The sequence below is a fragment of the Ovis aries genome, chromosome 1 (assembly GCF_016772045.2).
Source record: "Ovis aries strain OAR_USU_Benz2616 breed Rambouillet chromosome 1, ARS-UI_Ramb_v3.0, whole genome shotgun sequence".
NCBI classification, from domain to species: Eukaryota; Metazoa; Chordata; class Mammalia; order Artiodactyla; family Bovidae; genus Ovis; species Ovis aries.
The window spans coordinates 41,538,186-41,560,767 of record NC_056054.1 but is presented as its reverse complement, the minus strand read 5'-3'; the positions used below and the strand labels follow the sequence as shown (position 1 = coordinate 41,560,767).

At 39.6% G+C, this 22,582-nt stretch overlaps 1 protein-coding gene and 1 non-coding gene across 3 annotated transcripts in view; one reads left to right on the top strand and one right to left on the bottom strand.

Moving 5' to 3' along the window:
* The window catches only part of PDE4B (phosphodiesterase 4B), a 664,998-nt gene that overhangs the window by 482,838 nt on the left and 159,578 nt on the right, over positions 1-22,582 (bottom strand). The window lies entirely within an intron of this gene.
* TRNAS-GGA (transfer RNA serine (anticodon GGA)) lies at positions 8,624-8,695 on the top strand. Its single transcript has one exon. It is a non-coding gene; the product is annotated as a tRNA-Ser (tRNA).

Here is a 22,582-nt window from a genome sequence, read left to right as displayed (position 1 = left end):
ACTAATACCACCTAATACCTCCAACCTTCCCATAGGGGAGCCAAGGCGTGACCCTTGAAGCATTAATCAGCAGTATTTACTGACAGCTTCTGCATATTCCTCACAGTGCTAGGCACCTGGGAGTGAGAGGAGGCTGCAGGCAGTCTGTCCCTTCGAGGAGGTATAAGGGAGGCTGGGAAGCAGACTTCCCACTAGTTTCACACCCAAATGCACCACTGTTCTAATCAGTACTTTTGGAGTTGCGAGAATCACATGCTGTCAACAAAACCTAAGTGAAAATGAAGGAGAGTGGACCTGGTGGAGAGAGTACTGTAGGTGGGGCAGTGTGCATGCAGCAGGTTGCTGGAGCTGACTTGTCACAGCTTGAGGAAGCTGATTATTAAATCTTTAGGAATTCGCAACCAGCTGATTTTGCCTTGGGAGTTTAGAATCAACTGTGGTGGTAGTATTTATACCATGGAAATCGACAAACACTACAAATTAAATTTTGTTCTGCTGCTCCCATCATCATCACTGTCATTTTCTGGAGAGAAGTGGTTCTTCTACCCACCATTGCCTACATCCCAGTTCATATCTGTCATTGTCCAGTTAATGCTTGCAATTATTAATAGTACCCACTTTCACTTTCAAAAATATGCCAGTTTGAATAACAGATCATATGATCCCCCTAATTTTAGGATACAGAGATCTCTGGGATTGAGACAGAAACTAGACTGCCTCGTGAGCCCTAAAGAGTTAAGAACTGTAAATGCAGCAGAGACTAGAGAGCTGATGTCCCCACTTCTCTTCCTCAGAGACCTCATGGTGTTCCATCTTTGCTAATCTCTGCACTTGCTGCACTTTTTCTATGGCCAGCTACCTTATCAGGTTTCAGTTCAGTTCAGTTCAGTTGCTCAGTTGTATCTGACTCAGACCCCGTAGACTGCAGCACACCAGGCTTCCCTGTCCTTCACCAACCCCTAGAGCTTGCCCAAACTCATGTTCATCAAGTCGGTGATGCTATTTAACCATCTCATCCTCTGTCATCCCCTTCTCCCCCTGCCTTCAATCTTTCCCAGCATCAGGGTCTTTTCAAATGAGTCAGTTCTTCACATCAAGTGGCCAAAGTATTGGAGCTTGAGCATCAGTTCTTCCAGTGAATATTCAGGACTAATTTCCTTTAGGATTGACTGATTAGATCTCCTTGCAGTCCAAGGGACTCTCAAGAGTTCTCCAACACCACAGTTCAAAAGCAACAGTTCTTCAGTGCTCAGCTTTCTTTATCATCCAACTCTCACATCTATACATGACTACTGGAAAAACCATAGCTTTAACTAGTTGGGCCTTTGTCGGCAAAGTAAAGTCTCCGCTTTTTAATAAGTTGTCTAAGTTGGTCTTAAACAAGGAGCAAGTGTCTTTTAATTTCATGGCTGCAGTCACCATCTGCAGTGATTTTGCAGTCCAAAAAAATAATGTCTGTCACTGTTTCCACTTTTGCCCCATCTATTTGCCATGAAGTGAAGGAACCAGATGCCATGATCTTAGATTTTTGAATGTTGAGTTTTAAGCCAACTTTTTCACTCTTCTCTTCCACCTTCATCAACAGGATCTTTAGTTCCTCTTTGCTTTCTGCCATAAAAGTGGTGTCATCTGCATATCTGAGGTTATTGATATTTCTCCCAGCAATCTTGATTCCAGCTTGTGATTCATCCAGCCTGGCATTTCACATGTTGTACTCTGCATATAAGTTAAATAAGCAGGGTGACAGCATACAGCCTTGACGTACTCCTTTCCCAATTTGGAACAGTTTCACATGACCTCAGATAACTTCCTAAGCCCCCAAATTCAGATAACTTCTCTATTCTAGGGAAGTTATAGACTAGCAGTAGTCTTGGTATCTTTGTTTCAAAATTTTGAAAGAGAGAATCTGATTCAGCCATCTCACATGTTCAAGCCAAGTCACACAGTTTTATGTCCCTGGTAATACCAGAGTCTCTGCTGCCTTTTCGTCAGGGTTCCATCTCCTTCTAATCACGGTAGAAGACCTTTGTCCTGGCACTTGCAGGCACCACAACGTATCTATTACACTTAGAGCTACAGATCCTTCAGCTACGCTCAACTGTGTTATTTTTTCCATAAACCATGCTCTTTGAAGCCCCCATTGCTTTGTTTTCTACCAGGAGATTCTCTCTCCACTCTCATCCCCATCTTCTCTTCCTTTAAGAATCCAACCTCATCCTCCAAATCACATGTCACAGGTCACATGTCACCTGCTCTTGGTAACTTTCCATTGCTCCTATCACTTCATTATCTTTTTTTTTTTTTTTAGTTTTTATTTTTTAAATTTTAAAATCTTTAATTCTTACATGCATTCCCAAACATGAACCCCCCTCCCACCTCCCTCCCCATAACATCTTTCTGGGTCATCCCCATGCACCAGCCCCAAGCATGCTGCATCCTGCGTCAGACATAGACTGGCGATTCAATTCACATGATAGTATACATGTTAGAATGTCATTCTCCCAAATCATCCCACCCTCTCCCTCTCCCTCTGAGTCCAAAAGTCCGTTATACAGATCTGTGTCTCTTTCCCTGTCTTGTATACAGGGTCGTCATTGCCATCTTCCTAAATTCCATATATATGTGTTAGTATACTGTATTGGTGTTTTTCTTTCTGGCTTACTTCACTCTGTATAATCGGCTCCAGTTTCATCCATCTCATCAGAACTGATTCAAATGAATTCTTTTTAACGGCTGAGTAATACTCCATTGTGTATATGTACCACAGCTTTCTTATCCATTCATCTGCTGATGGACATCTAGGTTGTTTCCATGTCCTGGCTATTATAAACAGTGCTGCGATGAACATTGGGGTACATGTGTCTCTTTCAATTCTGGTTTCCTCGGTGTGTATGCCCAGAAGTGGGATTGCTGGGTCATAGAGGAGAACATAGGCAAAACACTCTCAGACATAAATCACAGCAGGATCCTCTATGATCCACCTCCCAGAATGCTGGAAATAAAAGCAAAAATAAACAAATGGGATCTAATTAATATTAAAAGCTTCTGCACAACAAAGGAAAATATAAGCAAGGTGAAAAGACAGCCTTCTGAATGGGAGAAAATAATAGCAAATGAAGCAACTGACAAACAACTAATCTCAAAAATATACAAGCAACTCCTGCAGCTCAACTCCAGAAAAATAAACGACCCAATCAAAAAATGGGCCAAAGAACTAAATAGACATTTCTCCAAAGAAGACATACAGATGGCTAACAAACACATGAAAAGATGCTCAACATCACTCATTATTAGAGAAATGCAAATCAAAACCACAATGAGGTACCACTTCACACCAGTCAGAATGGCTGCGATCCAAAAATCTGCAAGCAATAAATGCTGGAGAGGGTGTGGAGAAAAGGGAACCCTCCTACACTGTTGGTGGGAATGCAAACTAGTACAGCCACTATGGAGAACAGTGTGGAGATTCCTTAAAAATTACTTCATTATCTTTTACTCATCTGTCTTCCCATTGAGTTACTGCACTTTCAAACAAGGCCAAGTGTTGCCTCACCAACTCCCTGGGTATGTTACCTTCAGAAGCTCTTTAGAGTCTCTGAATAATCGGGGGTAATTATATTTATATGGTAGGCAGGGTTGTAAGGACTAACTCAGAATACAATGAGTACTCAATAAGTACTAATTATTGTAACAGAATATTTAGGTGAATACACTTACAGAAAGGAGCTACAAAGGTATAATATTATAATAGATATTGTCTCCCCAAAAGACAATGAATTATATAGAAAACCCTATCAATGTGTATGGTTTGCCCACGATATTCTTTGCTGTTTCTCAAACATAATAACCACACATCTTGCTTTGAAGGCCTTTTACGTTTTGTTCTCTCTGACGAGTGCTCACTTTTTCTGGATATATATGTGGTTCATTCCTTTATTTAATTCAGTTTTTTTGCTCAGTTCTAATCCTCTCAAAGATGACCTTTAAGGTCTATTACCTAAAATGGCATCCACTATGATTCTCTATTTTACCAAGCTTCATTTTTTCCTTCATATTATTACCAAACATTCTACTATTCTACACGTGTGTGCATGCCTGCTTCCCGTCACCCTTACAAACATAAGCTCCAGAGGCAAACGATTAGTCCACTTTGTTCAGTGCTGAATATTCAGTCCCTAGAGCAGTGCACACTGTAAAGTGAATGAACATTTCCCTAGGATATATTAGGTGCTCTGTAAATGTTTAGATTTGAACAAACTAGATAAATGCAAAAGCATAGGTATGTATCAAGTATTAATAGAAGTTGAGTTCAACGAAGGAACCATTATAATCTTATTTTTTACAAAGCTTTACAGTTTCTAAAACATGCTCACAACCATCTTTTTTCTTATTCTTAAAATTCAAGCTTTGTAGAGACACCCAGTGGTCTCCATGGGCACTGTTCAGAATTGCAGATGGCTCTGAGTTACAGACTGGTCACAGAGCAGAGTACACTGAATGGGTATGTGTACCAGAAAAAAAAGAGTATACACATGCCTACATACACATATACGTATAAACACATTAGTTTATCTATTTAATAATTCCAAGAAGTTTATATTATTCTTATTTTTCTTTCACAGATGAAGAATCTGAGGATCAGGCTGCTGCTGCTGCTGCTGCTGCTGCTGCTGCTAAATCACTTCAGTCGTGTACGACTCCGTGCGACCCCATAGATGGCAGCCCACCAGGCTCCCCCATCCCTGGGATTCTCCAGGCAAGAACACTGGAGGGGGTTGCCATTTCCTTCTCCGATGCATGAAAGTGAAACGTGAAAGTGAAGTTCCTCAGTCGTGTCTGACCCTCAGCGACCCCATGGACTGCAGCCCACTAGGCTCCTCCGTCCATGGGATTTTCCAGGCAAGAGTACTGGAGTGGGTTGCCATTGCCTTCTCTGGAGGCTCAGAGAGTTTTCCTAAAGCCAAGAGCCTGGGACAAAAATTGTCCCATGGCAACCCTGGGACAAAAATTCAAGCCTGACTCCTAAAGTGATGTTAACCTCAAAAGAAACAGTCCAGGTTCAGGAATAAACAATGCTGGTTCAAAGAGTTCAACCATTAGCAATCATGGACAACCTACTTCAGCAATTTGTTCTTGCATCAAAAAAGATGCTTGTGGACATGTTTTCTCTTCTTCAAAGGTTCAGATGCCATCTTTCATATCTGCCACTGTCAGGTAATGCAGATAGTAACCCACCGTCTTTGCCCTGAGCGCCTCAGAGGAAAATGTGTTATGTGAATGCACTGCGCTACCACACTAAAGCAAATGCTCCCTCCTCAGTCACTCATTCACTCCTACAGTCAAAGACAATTCTAAAAGGGACTCGAATCTTCTGGGATCTCCACAGTTCTGTTGAGATGAAGATTCTCAGACACAAGGCACTAAATTATTGCTCAGATGCAAAGAACAAAAGATAATAAATGCAATAATAAAACTTAGACCTTACATAGCATTATTGTATTTTACTAGGTAGCTGTATAGTCAAAATTTTTAGAGAAACAGAACATACGTAGACATACATATATGGATATATTATATATGTGTATATTTTATACATATATAAAATATGGACATTTATTATAAAAACTGGCTCACACCATTATGAGGGTTAGAAAATAGTACACCTGCCATCTGCAAGTTGGAGAAGCAGTAATACCAGTAGTGTAATCCAGCCAAGTTCTGGTCTTGGTCCATAAAGCCAAGAGCCAGGAGTGCTGATGTTTCAGCTTAAACAAAGAAATTCGTCCTTCTGCCTTTTTTGTTCTATTCAGACCCCCAAGGGATTGGATGATACCCATCTACATTGGTGAGGGTCATCTTCTTTCTTGATTCAAATGTTAATCTCTTCCAGAAATGACCTCAAAGGCACATCCAGAAATACTGTTTTACTGGCCATCTGGGCATCCCTTAGACCAGTAAAGCTGACACATAAAATTAACCATCACAGTAGTCTCGACTAAATCAAATATATGAAGTGGATAGGGTAGGGATGAAGAAGTTTGAATATCAAATCAATAATGTTTTAGAGTGAATCACTGAATTCAATCTCTTTTACTGTCAACATGAAGTAGTGGGAGAAACCTGAGTTTGGCAGTCAGCGCTGCCTCCTATGAGCTTCATGAATTGAGGGGTGAATCACTTACCTAAGCCAAGCTTCTACTTTCTCACCTATAAAAACGAGAGGAGTTATGCACAAGTATTAAGAACAATATAGCTATGCAAATAATGGATCTAAGATAAAATTGATAGCATCACCAACTCAATGGACATGAGTTTTAGCAAATTCTGGGAGATAGGGTAGGACAGGGAAGCCGGGCATGCTACAATTCATGGGGCTGCAGAGTCGGACACAGCTTAGTGACTAAACAACAACAAAGATACAATAAGCAGTCAAAAATGGTCCCTCTTTGTATCATTATTCTTACTATCTTTACTGCACTCCCACCACCCCCTATCTCCCAGCCCATTTATTTGTACAGGAATCTGTGGCTGGAATCCGTGGCACCAGGTTTGCTCTCTCACAGACTTGTTTCAACCAAGCAGGAAACCCCCCTGCCCAGTGGGTTACTCATCCTTTATGTCAAACTGCCTATGTCCTGGTACCCTATGTACTTCCGAGTAATGTGATTGAAAATGCCATTTAAATGAATTCAGATGTTTAGACAATTACCCTACACAAACACTACAAAACACAAAAGTACCTCATCTTCTTGAAACTGGATGATGGGTATAGCATCTGACACAATGAAGCAAATATAAAATGTATGAATGCTCATCAGAGGGTACTGTTTTCAAAACTAACATTAAAATAAATGCCATGTGATGGATAAATAGCCTGGGTCCTCCTTTGTGCAATTCTCAACTGATTATCCATTTGAAAAAGGTACACTGCGTATTTAAATGCGAAGTACAGCAGTGTGGGTCCTACAGGAAATGAACAATGCTGCAATGCTGCCCTCTTGTGTTGGAAGATAAAACAACGAAAATATGCTATTTCTGCTTTTCTGGGACAGACTGAATGACACATGGTTATAAAGGCAAACATTTCAAGAAGAATTTTTAAAAGAATATGTCCATAATTGGAAGTGAGATTCCATAAACACAAGGCACCTGTAGTAAAGCCACCACATATCTTTACTGTCCTTTCCAGTTTTTATAGCTCCCTCTACATCTGAGACAAGCATACTGTGATCTTTCATCCATCACGAACCAGGCAAGGATTAGACTGAAATCACCTCCCATTCACCACCAAATATGCATGTACACTTTGCTCATTAGGACTTCCCTGGTGGCTCAGAGGTAAAGAATCTGCTTGCAATGCAGGAGACCTGGGTTTGATCCCTACACCATGAAGATCCATCTCTTGGAGAAGGAAATGGCAAACCATTCCAGTATTCTTACCCAGCAAACCCCATGGACAGGGGAGGCTAGCCTGCTACTGTCTCCTGGGTCTCAAAGAGTCGAACACGACTTAGTGACTAAACCAGCTCCGCCACTTTGTTCATTAGTGGTTGGTTGGGTTTACTTAACAGGTTAAAGAATGGGTTGGCCTTGGGAGATTGAGTGGTATTGTGGGATGGATTTCATACCCACAGCAACTTTTCCTTTTAAGTAAAAATTTTTTTAAATTTTTACTTCATACTGGAGTATAGTTATTAAGAATTTTGTGTTAGTTTCAGGTATACAGCAAAGAGGTTCAGTTATATGTATCAGTTCAGTTCAGTTCAGTCACTCAATCATGTCCGACTCTTTGCAGCCCCATGGATTGCAGCACGCCAGGCTTCCCTGTCCATCACCAACTCCCGGAGCTTACTCAGACTCATGGCCATCGAGTTGGTGAGGCCATCCAACCATCTTACCCTCTGTTGCCCCCTTCTCCTCCTGCCTTCAATCTTTTCCTGCTTCAGGGTCTTTGCACCCTTCACATCAGGTGGCCCAAATATTGGAGTTTCAGCTTCAGCATCAGTCCTTCCAATGAATATTCAGGACTGATTTCCTTTAGGATGGACCAGTTGGATCTCCTTGCTGTTCAAGGGACTCTCAAGAATCTTCTCCAACACCACACCTCAAAAGCATCAATTCTTTGGCGCTCAGCTTTCTTTAGAGTTCAGCTCTCAACATCCATACATGACTACTGGAAAAACCATAGCTTTGACTATATGGAACTTTGTTGGCAAAGTAATGTCTCTGTTTTTTAATACGCTGTCTAGGTTTGGTCATAACTTTTCTTCCAAGGAGCAAGCATCTTTTAATTTCATGGCTGCAGTCACCATCTGCAGTTTTTTTTTTTTTTTGAGTCCCCCTGCAAAATAAAGTCTGTCACTGTTTCAATTGTTTCCCCCATCTATTTGCCATGAAGCAATGTGACCAGATGCCATGGTTTTAGTTTTCTGAATGTTCAGTTATACATATACATGTATCTATTCTTTTTCAGATTATCTTTTATTCCACAAAACGAGTATGATTTGAAAGGTCCTCATGCTTTTGTATCTTGTTCCTCTGCTTTGAAGGTAATTCTACTGATGACAATCACTAGGAAATGAGATTCAAAGCAAGAATAAAATACTGCTTCTGTGAAGGGGCTTCCCTGGTGGCTCAGAGGTTAAAGCGTCTGCCTGGAATGCAGGAGACCCGGGTTCGATCCCTGGGTTGGGAAGATCCCCTGCAGAAGGAAATGATAACCCACTCTAGTACTCTTACCTGGAGAATCCCATGGAGGGAGGAGCCTTAGGCTACAGTCCATGGGGTTGCAAAGAGTGAGTGACTTTACTTTACTTTACTATGTGAAGGGAGGCACTTGAATTTGTTTCTTAGGGCAGCCTTAACAAACTACCACAGACTTGGGTGACAATATAGAAATACACTCTCCAGCAGTTATAGAGGGTAGAAATCGGAAGCCAAGGTGTTAGCACAGCCAGGCTCTGAGATGTTGGGCAGAGTACTTCCTTGCCTCTTCTTGACTTCTGATGGTGGCCATAGATCCTTGGTATTCCTTAGCTTTTAGCTGCATCACTCCAATATCTCCCTCTATCATCTCCAGGCCTTCTTTCCATGTGTGTGTCTTCACATGGCATTTTTCCTCTTCTTATGAAGAACCCAGTTACATTGGACTAGGGGGTCTCACAGTACTTCAATAGGATCTCACCTTGATCACATTTGCAAAGACCTTATTTTCAAATAAAATCACATTCGTGGATATATGGGGATTCAACATATCTTTGTGGGGCACAATTCAACCCACAACAGCAGGCTAAATACTCTCTTAATACTCCTATGGGGAAGGATTTATTAATTTTTAGCTAAATATTTCTGGGTAAAGAATCTGCCTGCAATGCAGGAGATACAGGAGATTGTGGGTTCAATCCCTGGGTTGGGAAGATTCCCTGGAGAAGTAATTGACAATCCACTTCAGTATTCTTGCACGGAAAATCTCATGGACAGAGGAGCCTAGTGGGCTACAGTCCATGGGGTCACAAAGAGTCAGACATGACTGAGCACAGGATGGATTATAATTATAAATATTTCTGGTAATTATTCAATTAGTGATCATAGACCATCAATCCAAAGGAGGACAGGAGGAAAAACACATGACAGAAGACAGTTGTCGAAAGGGATCATCTTAGCTCAGGTTGCCATAACGGAATATCACAGGCTGCGTGGGTTTAACAATACAAGTTTATTTTCTCATAGTTCTGGAGGCTGGAAGTTTGAGATCAGAGATCATGGTCATGTTCTGGGGAGCACTCTCTTTCTGGCCTGCAGAAAGCTACCTTCTCTGTGTATCCTCCCATGGTCTGTCCTTGGTGTGAGCTTGTGGAGAGAAATATCTCTTTTCCTCATTCTAAGAAAGCCACTAATCCCACATGAGACCCTATCCTCATGACTGAGTCTAACTCTAATTACCTCCCCAAGGCCTTTTCCAAATGCTACCACAGTAGGTGTTAAGGGATTTAATGAAGGAATTTTCAGTTCAGTTCAGTCGCTCAATCGTGTTCGACTCTTTGTGACCCCATGAATTGCAGCACGCCAGGCTTCCCTGTCCATCACCAACTCCCGGAGTTCACCCAAACTCACACCCATCGAGTCGGTGATACCATCCAGCTATCTCATCCTCTGTTGTCCCCTTTTCCTCCTGCCCCTAATCCCTCCCAGCATCAGAGTCTTTTCCAATGAGTCAACTCTTCACATGAGGTGGCCAAAGTACAGGAGTTTCAGCTTTAGCATCAGTCCTTCCAAAGAACACCTAGGACTGATCTCCTTTACAATGGACTGGTTGGATCTCCTTGCAGTCCAAGGGATTCTCAAGAGTCTTCTCCAACACCACAGCTCAAAAGCATCAATTCTTTGGTGCTCAGCTTTCTTCACAGTTCAACTCTCACATCCATACATGACCACTGGAAAAACGATAGCCTTGACTAGATGGACCTTTGTTGGCAAGGTAATGTCTCTGCTTTTCAATATGCTATCTAGGTTGGTCATAACTTTCCTTCCAAGGAGTAAGTGTCTTTTAATTTCATGGCTGCCATCACCATCTGCAGTGATTTTGGAGCCCCCAAACAATAAAGTCTGACACTGTTTCCACTGTTTCCCATCTATTTCCCATGAAGTGATGGGACTGGATGCCATGATCTTTGTTTTCTGGATGTTGACCTTTAAGCCTACTTTTTCACTCTCCTCTTTCATTTTCATCAAGAGGCTTTTGAGTCCCTCTTCACTTTCTGCCATAAGGGTGGTGTCATCTGCATACCTGAGGTTATTGATATTTCTCCCGGCAATCCTGATTCCAGCTTGTGCTTCTTCCAGTCCAGTGTTTCTCATGATGTACTCTGCATAGAAGTTAAATAAGCAGGGTAACAATATACAGCCTTGACATACTCCTTTTCCTATTTGGAACCAGTCTGTTGTTCCATGTCCAGTTCTAACTGTTGCTTCCTGACCTGCATATAGGAATTTTGGGGGTACACAATTCAGTGCACAGTAGGGAAGGAGTAATTCAGAGAAAAGACATGCTTGCTTTCCTGGGGGGCCTGCTTGCTTAGTCTAAGGACTAAGTCCTGTTCAACTCTTTGCCATCCTTTGGACGATAGCCTGCCAGGTTCCTCTATACATAGAATTTTTCAGCTAAGAATACTGGAGTGGGTTGCCATTTCCTTCCCCAGGGGATCCTCCTGACCCAGGGATTGAACCTACGTCTCCAGTGTCTTCAGCACTGCAGGTGAATTCTTTTCCCACTGAGCCATCAGGGAAGACTTTTTTTGGTGGGAGAGGCGTATTTGCTTCAGTTTGGTTGCTCACTACACTATACCTTGGGAACATCCTGAGATATCTTCCAAGAATTTGGACTTCCCTCTCAAAGCTCATCCTGGGCTTTCCTCATTTGGGGATGACTAATGAGGTTAATGATGATAGAAGGAGTCTGTACTCCAACTAGCTGCCAAGTATAAAATTGAGAACAATGAGCGTATCATCACAGGGAATCTATGCCTCCAGGTTTCCTGTTAGATAAAACTGTGTAAAATTGTTACCACCTTCCCTAAAGGACACAGTGACCCGTCCATAGGTGTGTGCTAAGTAGAGGTGCTATACTGACCAACACAAACAGTTAATTCTGTGGTTTGTAGTTGTCACGTCCTTCTCCACAGTGTGGTTCACATGTGTTCCCAAACTTTTCTCTTTCTCTACCAAGGACCCTTTTGATTATTTTCTCTCATAGCATGCATGTTTTCGAAGAGTTTGGTTATCTCTCCTAAAACCAGTATCATACCTAAAACCAGGTACCATGCCAAGAAGTTACAATTAACTTATTTAACATTGACATACATCCTATGATGAGACACAAAGAATGTTTAGGGAACTTACTCAAGGTATCACCATTGGTAAATCACAAAGCTCAGACATGAACCCAGGAAATCTGATCCCAGAACCCACTGGCTTAACTTCACTAATTCTAATTTTTTCATATTATAGCTCCCCATTGACTATACAATCCATGGAATTCTCCAGGCCAGAATAATGGAGTGGGTAGCCTTTCCCTTCTCCAGAGGACCTTCCCAACCCAGGGATGGAGCCCAGGTCTCCTGCATTGCAGGCAGATTCTTTACCAGCTGAGCCACAAGGGAAGCCCAAGAATACTGGAGTGGGTAGCCTATCCCTCCTCCAGCAGATCTTCCTGACCCAGGAGTCAAACCAAGTCTCCTGCATTGCAGGCGGATTCTTTACCAGCTGAGTCACAGGGAAGTCCAAGAATACTGGAGTAGGTAGCCTATCCCTTCTCCAGGGAATCTTTAAACTGGAGTCTCCTGCATTGCAGGCAAATTCTTTACCAAATGAGCTATGAGGGAAGCTCAAAATGACAGCTACTGTAATAGTATTTGTTAATTAGTCTTTTCAATAGCAAATTTCAAATATTTGTAGGTCCTGCCAGCAATATTTTCTCAATGAGGAAAGAGATCCAGAGGGTTTAAGAATTTTGGCCAAGACCATAACATGTAAGAGACAAAGGCATGATTCGACCCCACACATCGTTCTGACTTCTATGCCAAACTGTCTACCCAGAGCCAGCTATATTATTTATGAGACCTATTGAAAAATTAAAATGTGGGCCCCCTGGTTAAAAAAAATGATTATGAATTTCAACGCATCTGATAGTGAGCATGAAATCAACAGCTAGAAAACTCTGAATCTGGGACCAATCACAGGCCCACAAAGCTGGCCCTGCACCTACATCCATGCCCAATGTAATGAGGGTGCTGCAGGAAATAAGCAAGCAAAATGCATCGAATTTCTTTGTTATAATATCTTTGGCTACATTTTCTATACTCTATTTTATGGCCACACTCAAAATTATTTGAAAAAACTTGCTAGAAGAACATGGAAGAACAAAAAATCATACAAAGAGGCAAAGAAGGAAAATAGCACCAGAGACTGGCAAGCGCCTCGGTCTCAAAGCTCAGAACCACAGATCAGTTGAATATTAGAACTTAAAAAAGAGAGGTCAGAGGTCAGTCCCCTTCATGTGAAGACAACAGAGACCACAGAGTGAGCTGATGATCTTTTATGAAATAGTTCAACTCCGGGTCTCAATTTTTTTAAATTTTAGAATGATATAAAACTAGATTATTTCTAAATGGCTCCCAGGACTAAAATTCATGACATAGTAAAGATATTTTAATTATGTATTCTATGGGGTCATGAAAGTTCCAAAAACTTTTGAAAACAAGACTGTTTGAGTTCAATTTCCTCCAGGAAAGTAGATTCTGAGACAGATTTGCCTGCAGAGATTTTCCTGGGAGTGATTGGCCACAAGATCTATACCTGTGGGGAACTGACAAAAGCAGGATTTGCAGAGAACATACAATCACAATAAAGTTCTCGAGTAACTTCACAGGGGACTCTGAGTTAGGATGGCTCTTGAGAGGTGTCCTGAATTACACACACATAGATACATCAATAGTCATTGGCTACAGACTGACCCTTGGGTATGACAGTCCTCTTCAGCCAAGAGCAAGTCAGAGAGGGGAGTGGTATCCAGCAGCTGGGGAAATGAGTGCTTCAGTCCTGGAAGGGGGTCAAAAGGGTTTGTCTTGTATTGTGGTAACAGTACAACTCAAACAATACAAAGACAGTACTCATTCCAAAGATCAATAACCACCATCACCTTTTTCCCAGTACTTCTGCTTCCAGCAATATAGTGGGCTAAGAGCTTTACTGACCTGCTACAAAGCAGCTGGATCTTCAGTAGGACCCAATTTGTGATATATTGCTGTGCTCACAAACCCCACTAAAAACAAATAAGCCTTAAGCAGGGCAGCCATTGAAAGCAGTAAGCAGTGAGAACTGAGCAGAGGCAGAGGTGTCTTGTGGGCAAAGGACCACAACAGGACTGCTGAAGGATGCAGAATGAGAGGAAATAAGCCTGTGAGTCCTTCACCAAGACAGGCTTCTAAGGGTCTCAAAATGGTCCTGGGTCTGCGGCATCCCTCAATCCTAGCAAAACACGACACAAATCATGGCTGGAAGGAAGCCATCCCAGCTTAGGCTGGCAAGGTTCTCACATAACATGATTAAGTACTGAGCACCTATTAAAGTGTCACAAAGCACATTAGGGTCAGCTGCAATAAATGAAAGTCAGAGATCTCCAGAGTCTATAGATGTTGGAATTGTCCAGTACAGAATGTAGCATTACTAGGTTTAAAATGTTTAAATAAGTGCAGAACAAAATTACAAAGAAGAGTGATATTACATTGCAATTTTGTAAGAAGTTAAGAGAAACTAGGTAAATAATATACTAGGTAAAAGGTACTCAACTATAAGTGAGTCTACAGTTATCTCAAAATAAAAAGATGAATTAGTCAAGAAAGCAGTTACAGCAAAAAGACAGAACATCTACAAAGGACAGCTGGCCAGGCAGGGGAGCAGTCTTCTGAACAACATGAAAAAAGAAATGAGTAGGTGGAACTGTTGAAAGAAAATGACTGTCAGAGTGGTATTTTCAATCAATTAAAACAATCTTTTAAGAAAGAGAGCAAGTAAAGGCAAATGCAGACCATTACCAAACCTTCACTAAAGGAACTTCTAAAGGATGTACTTCAGGAAGTAAAGCTCCCAGGGCAACATATCCAAGAAGAAAGAGGAAATGGTGAGCAAACAAAATGGAAAATGTGTTGCTTAATTTAAAAAATGAACAAAGTAAGAAGAATATTCAATATGTGGCGATTGCTAAAAAAAAATAAGTTTGGATCACTCAGTCATGTCCAACTCTTTGTGATCCTGTGGACAGTAAGTAACCCACCAGGCTCCTCTGTCCATGGGATTCTCCAGGAAGAATATTGGAGTGGGTAGCCATCCCCTTCTCCAGGAGATCTTCTCAAATCAGGAATTGAGTCCAATCTCCTGCATTGCAGGTGGATTCTTTACCTTCTGAGCTACCAGCGATGTTAAAAAAAATAGAGCAGAACTAAAATAGCATGATAAATAAGGAAAGTGTTTAAAGGCTTTGAGGCTTTTCAGAGGGCTGTGGCTTAGGAGTAACCACTAAGAATAGTATAAAATAAAGAATAGAATTGAGGGAAAATTGCCTCAATCAATCAAAAGAAGAAAAATGCATAGAAAAAAAGGACAGAGAACAATAGAAACAAGTCCAACGATACCAATAATCATAATGACTATAAAGGGCTTAAATTTGCCCTTTAAAAACAAAGATTATGGGACCACGATGAAAAACAAAAACACAACCATTCCACTTATACATTATGAGACATATCTCTAACTCATAAAGACATGGAAATTTTGAACACAAATACATAGAAAAAAAGGCACCATATACAAATAGATGATGGACAAAAAACCAGAACAAAATATCAGACAAAAAGAGTTAAAGACTATCATTATTAGCACTACAGAAAAGTTATTACATCAGGAATACATAAAATTATATTAAAGACATTTGTAGCACATTTATTGATAAAGCCCAAGTATTTAGATATATGTAAAGAATGCCTGAAAATCACTAATAGAGAAAAAAATACAGAAAAATGGACAAAACACACAAGCATGTCACAGAAATAAAAAATAAATGGCAATAATTCTATGCCCACAAAGCTGACGTTGTATATAAAATGTATCAATTCCTTCAAAGACACAATCTACCAAAATTCACAGAAGCTAGAAATAACCTGAATAAGCCTATATCTATTAAATAAATTAAATCAATAATTAATAACCTTTCAAACAGAAAGCACCAGCCTAAAAGGGTACCCTGATGAATTCTACCAAACATGTAGGAAGAAAGTATACCAATTCTCTACAATTCATTTCAGAGGATAGAAGCCAGGGAAATGCTTCTTAACTTATTCTATGAGGCCAGTATTACCCTCACACCAAAAACAGACAGATAATTACCAAGAAAAGAAAATTACAGACAAAGTTTATATCTCTCATATATGCAAAAATACTCAACCAAAATTTAGCAAATTGAATCCCCAAAAGTACACCTATTCATAATAAAAACTCCCAGTAAACTAGGAAGAGACTTTCTCAACTTGATAAACTATCTCCAAAACCTACAGTTAACATTATATTTAATCATAAGAAACTTGAAACTTTCTCACTAACAATCAGGTATAAAGTAATGATGTCCCCTCTCATCCATCTTTTTCAACAATGAACTGGAAATCCTTGCTAATACAACAAGGCAAATAAAGAAAACAAAAGGTATACAGATTGGGAAAGAACACAGAAAACTGTTTCTATTCATAGATGACATGATCATTAAAAGTTTCAGTTCTGCAGAAGATAATGTCAAGAAAATTAGAAGACAAGCCACAGACTGGGAGGAAATATTTGCAACAGACACCTGATTAAAAGACTATTATCCAAGATATGCAAAGAACTCTTAATACTCAACAATGAGAAAATAAACAACCTAATTTTAAAATGGACCAAATATTTTAACAGACATCTCAACAAAGAAGATATACAAATGGCAAATAAGCATATTAAAAAATCACATGTCATCAGGAAAAAATGCAAATTAAACCAAGATACCATTATACATATATTAAAATGGAGAAAATCCAGAACACTTACAAAATAACACTTAAAAATTCTTAGAAACTCTCATGCTGGTGGGAATGCAAAATGGTACACCTTGAAAGATAGTTTGGCAGTTTCTTACAAAACAAAACATATTTTTATCACATGATTCAGCAATTATATTCCATGTTGTAGTTCAATCACTAAGTTGTGTCCAACTCTTAGTGACCCATGGACGGCAGCATGCCAGGTTTCCCTGTCCTTCACTGTTTCCTAAAGTTTGCTCAAACTCATGTCCATTGAGTCAGTGATGCCATCCAACCATCTCATCCTCTGTCTCCCCCTTCTTCTCCTGCCCTCAGTCTTTTCCAATGAATTGACTCTTCACATGAGGTGGCCAAAGTATTGGAGCTTCAGCACCAGTCCTTCCAATAAGTATTCAAGGTTAATTTTCTTTAGAATTTAGTTTGATCTTACTGTCCAAGGACTCTCAAGAGTCTTCTCCAGAACCACAATTTGAAAGCATCAGTTCTTCAGCACTCAGCCTTCTTTATGGTCCAACTCTCACATCTATGAATGACTACTGGAAAAACCATACCTTTGATAATATGGACCTTTGTCAGCAAAGTGATATCTACCCAACAGATTTGCAAAGTTATGTCCACTCAAAACCTGCACAAAGATGTTTATCACCAAAACTTGGAGGCAACCAAGATTTCTACCAGTAGAAAAATAAATAAATATGGACAAACAGACAATGGAATATTTTTCAACACAAAATAAACAAGCTTTCAAGTCATAAAAAGACATGAAGAAACTTTAAATGCAATAACTAAGTGAAAGAAGCCAATCCTGAAGGCTACGTACTTATGATTCCAGCTAGATGACTTCTAGAAAATGCAGAACTATAGAGACAATAAAAATATCAATGGTTTTGAAGTGGGGGGTGAATAGGTAGAACACAGAGAATTTTTAGGACAAAACCTCTGTAGTGTATTATAGTGGTGGATTTATATCCATAGAATAAGGGGAACTTTGGACATTAGGTGATTATGATGTGTCAATGTAGGTCCATCCATGGTAAAAAAAAAAAAAAGTACCATTCGGAAGAGTGATGTTGGTAATGGGGGAGAATATGCATGTGAGGAGCAGGGGAGCAGATGTATGGGAAGTCTATACTATCCTCTCAATTCCGTTGTAATACTAAAACTGTTCTAAAAAATAAAGTCAAAAATGGCACACAAACATTTGAAAATGTGCTCAAATTCATTGGTAATTTTGTAACACAAATTAGTCATAATGAGACATTACAAACAAACTAGGTTGGTAAAATCCAAGATGTCTGAAAATATCAAGGATCATAGAGTGAAGAGATAAACAGAAATTTTTACACGCTGCTGGTAGGACTGCACATTTTCAACCTCTTTGAAAAACAATTTGGGTTTCCTAGTAAAGTTCAGGGTGTACACCCTCTATGCCAGCATTGTCATCAGTACATACCTCTCCAACAAAATCTTGCAGGGAGACATGTATACACAGCAACAGAAACAAAAGTAGCAAGATTACTTCAATCCTTACTTCATTTTATCTCGCTTATTAATTCCGGTATTTCACATTTACTGAAATTCTGCTCTCACTGTAGAACTGCACGAGGAAGAAACTCCCAGAATATCAAGGAACCGCAATCTATTTATTGCTTTGTATATCTATTCAGTTCAGTTCAGTTCAGTCGCTCAGTTGTATCCGACTCTTTGCGACCCCATGAATTGCAGCACGCCAGGTTTCCCTGTCCATCACCAACTCCCGGAGTTCACTCAAACTCACGTCCATCAAGTCGGTGATGCCATCCAGCCATCTCATCCTCTGTCGTCCCGCTCTCCTCCTGCCCCCAATCCCTCCCAGCATCAGGGTCTTTTCCAATGAGTCAACTATTCGCATGAGGTGGCCAAAGTACTGGAGTTTCAGCGTTAGCATCAGTCCACACTTGTAAAATAGCATATATTCATACTGTAATACTCTGCATATGTTTGTGTCAGCAGGAATGCATGCATGTTTTAAATGAAGTGGCTTTGAGAACACGGGGAAAGAGTGAACAGTTGATGGAAAGACCTCAGAAAGAAAAACAGTGAGATGCTATCACTGTTACTTAAACCAACACCTTTTGTTTCCTGAATTAAAACAGGACCATCCAGCCAAGAAACTAAAAATACTGCTCTTTAAAATGTGCTGAGTTAAGATGTTCTCATACCTTAAATATGCCCCAGTGGTAAGATTGAAACTTTGGCAATTACAGCAGCTCTCTCTGAGTTGCAGCACATCATTTAACTGCTTCAGGTTAAATATCGGAAGAATTTGCTGACAGCATGGAAGGGCCTTGAAGAAAACTGGGGACTCTTCTCAGGATCTCTCTTAAAATATCTCTGGGGCTAATCAGTCTGACTTCTGCATGTCATGCTCATACTTATGTTTCTCTATTTGCTGAATTTCTAGGAGAAGCAGATTTCTTTTTTTAGATCAATAATTTGATCATCAGTAACAATGATCTATTTTTATCAATAATAACCTTATTATTCTATTTAATTTAATCAAAACTTCTTTGTTCATTTCCTAACATATTCTAGGCACACTGTGAGGTCTCCAAAATATGGAAATGAATAAGACACAATTCCTGTCTTCAAGGAACTCAGAGATCAGTAGACTAGCATGTAATCCAGTAGGTGATTAACAGATCTGCTACTTGTAACATCAGTGTCTTAAACCTGAAGATTTATGTTATGTAGTATAACTGACATTGAGAAAGATTCAGAGTCTGGGGAATGATTTAGGGGAAAGACCACACAAATTGCTTAAATATGTCCTCTCCTATAAAATGAATGCAATAGATTTGCTTATAACATTTCATTTTCCAGTAGTGCCAAGCATCCACTGACTTACATCTCTGTGTCCCTGCTCATGATTTTGAGGTACTCACAACCTGTGCAGTATTTTCAACAAAAACACAAATAGATATGAGTCTGGCTACTTCATTTTGAAAATGATAAAAAGCATTTTTTACTTTTTTGAAAAAAAAATGTTTCTAAATCAAAATACATTGCCTGCAAAATATGCAACAAGTGCCATGCCAAAAAAATACAAAGAAACTATAAAAAGAAAATGAAAGCACTTGCATGATGATGAAGAATAAGATTTGCATACAAAATAAACTTGGGACTCATTCTAGCCATTTTAAGTCTTGCTATTGTATCAACTGAAGTGAGAGGCTTGAAAAAATTTAAGCATCAGCATTAAAAAAACAAGAAAAAAAGAATTTATACAAAGTTCTGTACAACTAGATATTGCTTTATAGATGTTAATAACAACAGTTATAATTGACAGTGAATTATTTTAATTTAAATATTTAGGTTTTTTCCCTTTTTTTTTTTTTTTTAGTTTTTATTTTTAAATTTTAAAATCTTTAAATCTTACATGCATTCCCAAACATGAACCTCCCTCCCACCTCCCTCCCCATAACATCTTTCTGGGTCATCCCCATGCACCAGCCCCAAGCATGCTGCATCCTGCGTCAGACATAGACTGGGGATTCAATTCACATGATAGTATACATGTTAGAATGTCATTCTCCCAAATCATCCCACCCTCTCCCTCTCCCTCTGAGTCCAAAAGTCCGTTATACACATCTGTGTCTCTTTCCCTGTCTTGCATACAGGGTCGTCATTGCCATCTTCCTAAATTCCATATATATGTGTTAGTATACTGTATTGGTGTTTTTCTTTCTGGCTTACTTCACTCTGTATAATCGGCTCCAGTTTCATCCATCTCATCAGAACTGATTCAAATGAATTCTTTTAACGGCTGAGTAATACTCCATTGTGTATAGGTTTTTTCCCAAGATCATAATTTATTATATGTAGTTCCCTTAAGATGTGTAAACATGATATATAAATTAATGGTTTATTTCTAAATCTAATTATTTTTTAAGAGTTTTAATGACAATTCAGTAGCCGATGCCTTCATAGAGCCAAATTTCTCCATATTGTAAACAAACGAAAATATCATCTAATAACTACAATAATTTTTAAAAGGTGATCTAATTTAGCAATACTTTCTATTAAAAGCAAACTACCTGAATAATATAATTCATAAGTATGCTGAAATAAAGGCAAGGAAAATAGATAAGAACAAAAATAAAAAATTAATTGTATTATTCATTTAAATGTCACTGGATAATTTAGTATGCAAAAGAATCATTAGGCTTAATCATCATTGATATTTTGCTAATGTGCAGTATTGTAAAAGCATTTGTACACATTTTTTAAATTTCTTTGTTATGAAGGGTTGTTTCAGAATGCTGCTATAAAAATTACACCAATGTGTTACTGAACAATTTTGAAGTTCAGAAATCCAGAATAGGTCAGCAAGGCTGTGGTCTCCCTGAAGATTCTAAGGGAGAATTTATTTCCTCTCTTTTTCTATCTTCTAAAGCAGCAGTCCCCAATCTTTTAGGTAACAGGGACCAGTTTTGTGGAAGACAATTTTTCCACGGACAATGAGGGTGGGATTGTGTGGGTAGGGGGTGGGAGTGATGGTTCAGGTGGTAATTCGAGTGATGGGGACCAATAGGGAGCAGCAGATAAAGCTTCACTCGCTCACCTGACACTCACCTTCTGCTGTGCAGCCAGGTATCCAACATCGAGGACAGGTAGTGGTCCATGGCCCAGGTTGGAAACCTGTCTGCCTGCATTCCTTACCACTCTATATTTTGCATTTTGTCACATTTCCTTCTCTGACTTGCCTGCCTTCCTCTTAACAGGATCCTGATTATTATACGATTGATTATTCAGGATAATCTCCCCATCTCAAGGTCTTTACTTAATCACACTCGCAAAGTCTCTTTATCATATAAGGTAATGTACCCACAGCTTACAGGGATTGTAGGGGCTGCTATTCTGATAGTCATCAGATAAGATGACTTTTTTTTTTAAGCTTGCTCTGTTAAATTATAAATGTAAGTGTATGTTGTGTGGGACTCCAAGTTATACTCTTGTTCTAAACTCTGCAAATGTTGAGGTTGGGCCTGATGTTCCCCCAGAATGACAGCCTAGATGCTAGAAGGGCACTGAGATGATAAATTAGAAATTGGGCTATAGGAGTCAACACAGAAGAAATAATTCCTATATCTCTTTCAGCCTAGACTTCAAGCACCCTTGATGATGTTGAGAGTGCCTTGGAATTCCAAGGGTGAAAAATGTTCCAAGCCCCGTGGAGGTGGCCAGAGAGTTGATTGCTGATATCTACTGCAAAGAGACGGCTATTGACGATGACTAAGCAAAATCCAGCTTATTACTCTTTGTTGAACACTTTCTATGCTTTGCTAATTGCTTTACTTTCATCATCTCACTTAATCTTCACATTATTATTATGGCTGCAGAGCTTTCATGTCAACATGATTAAGTGATAAGCTGGATTCAAGGTCTAGTTCGTCTGACTATAAAACTTCTGCTTTTAGCCACTATAATACATTTCTATATTTGATGAATCACTGTATCTAATTACACATTACTGGCAAAATTAATTTTCCTTATATTATGGATGAGCCACTAGGAAAGTTAGTTTAAATGTTACAACTATGCCATGGCAGTTAAGGGTTTATTTAGCTTGCATGGTACATGGAGGCGTATTGCCTGAGGTCAGCAGGATGTACCAAAGGTGATCAGTAAGAGACTCCCTTAGACAGTGATTATCAAGCTTTAGCAGACTTCAGAATCACCTGGAAGTTTTATTAAAAACACAGGTTGTGGGTCATACACCTAGATTTCTAATTTCATAGGTCTGAGATGGAGCCAGTAATTTTCATTTTAACCAATTCTCCATTGACATTAATACTCTAACTTGAAGACCACACTTTGAGAACACCATCCAAAGGAAAAGAGTTCCCTTGAGGAAGAAGAATCTTAGTACACAAGAGTGAAACCAACAGGTCTCAGCCATGCTTTTCCCAGGGAGATTCGCC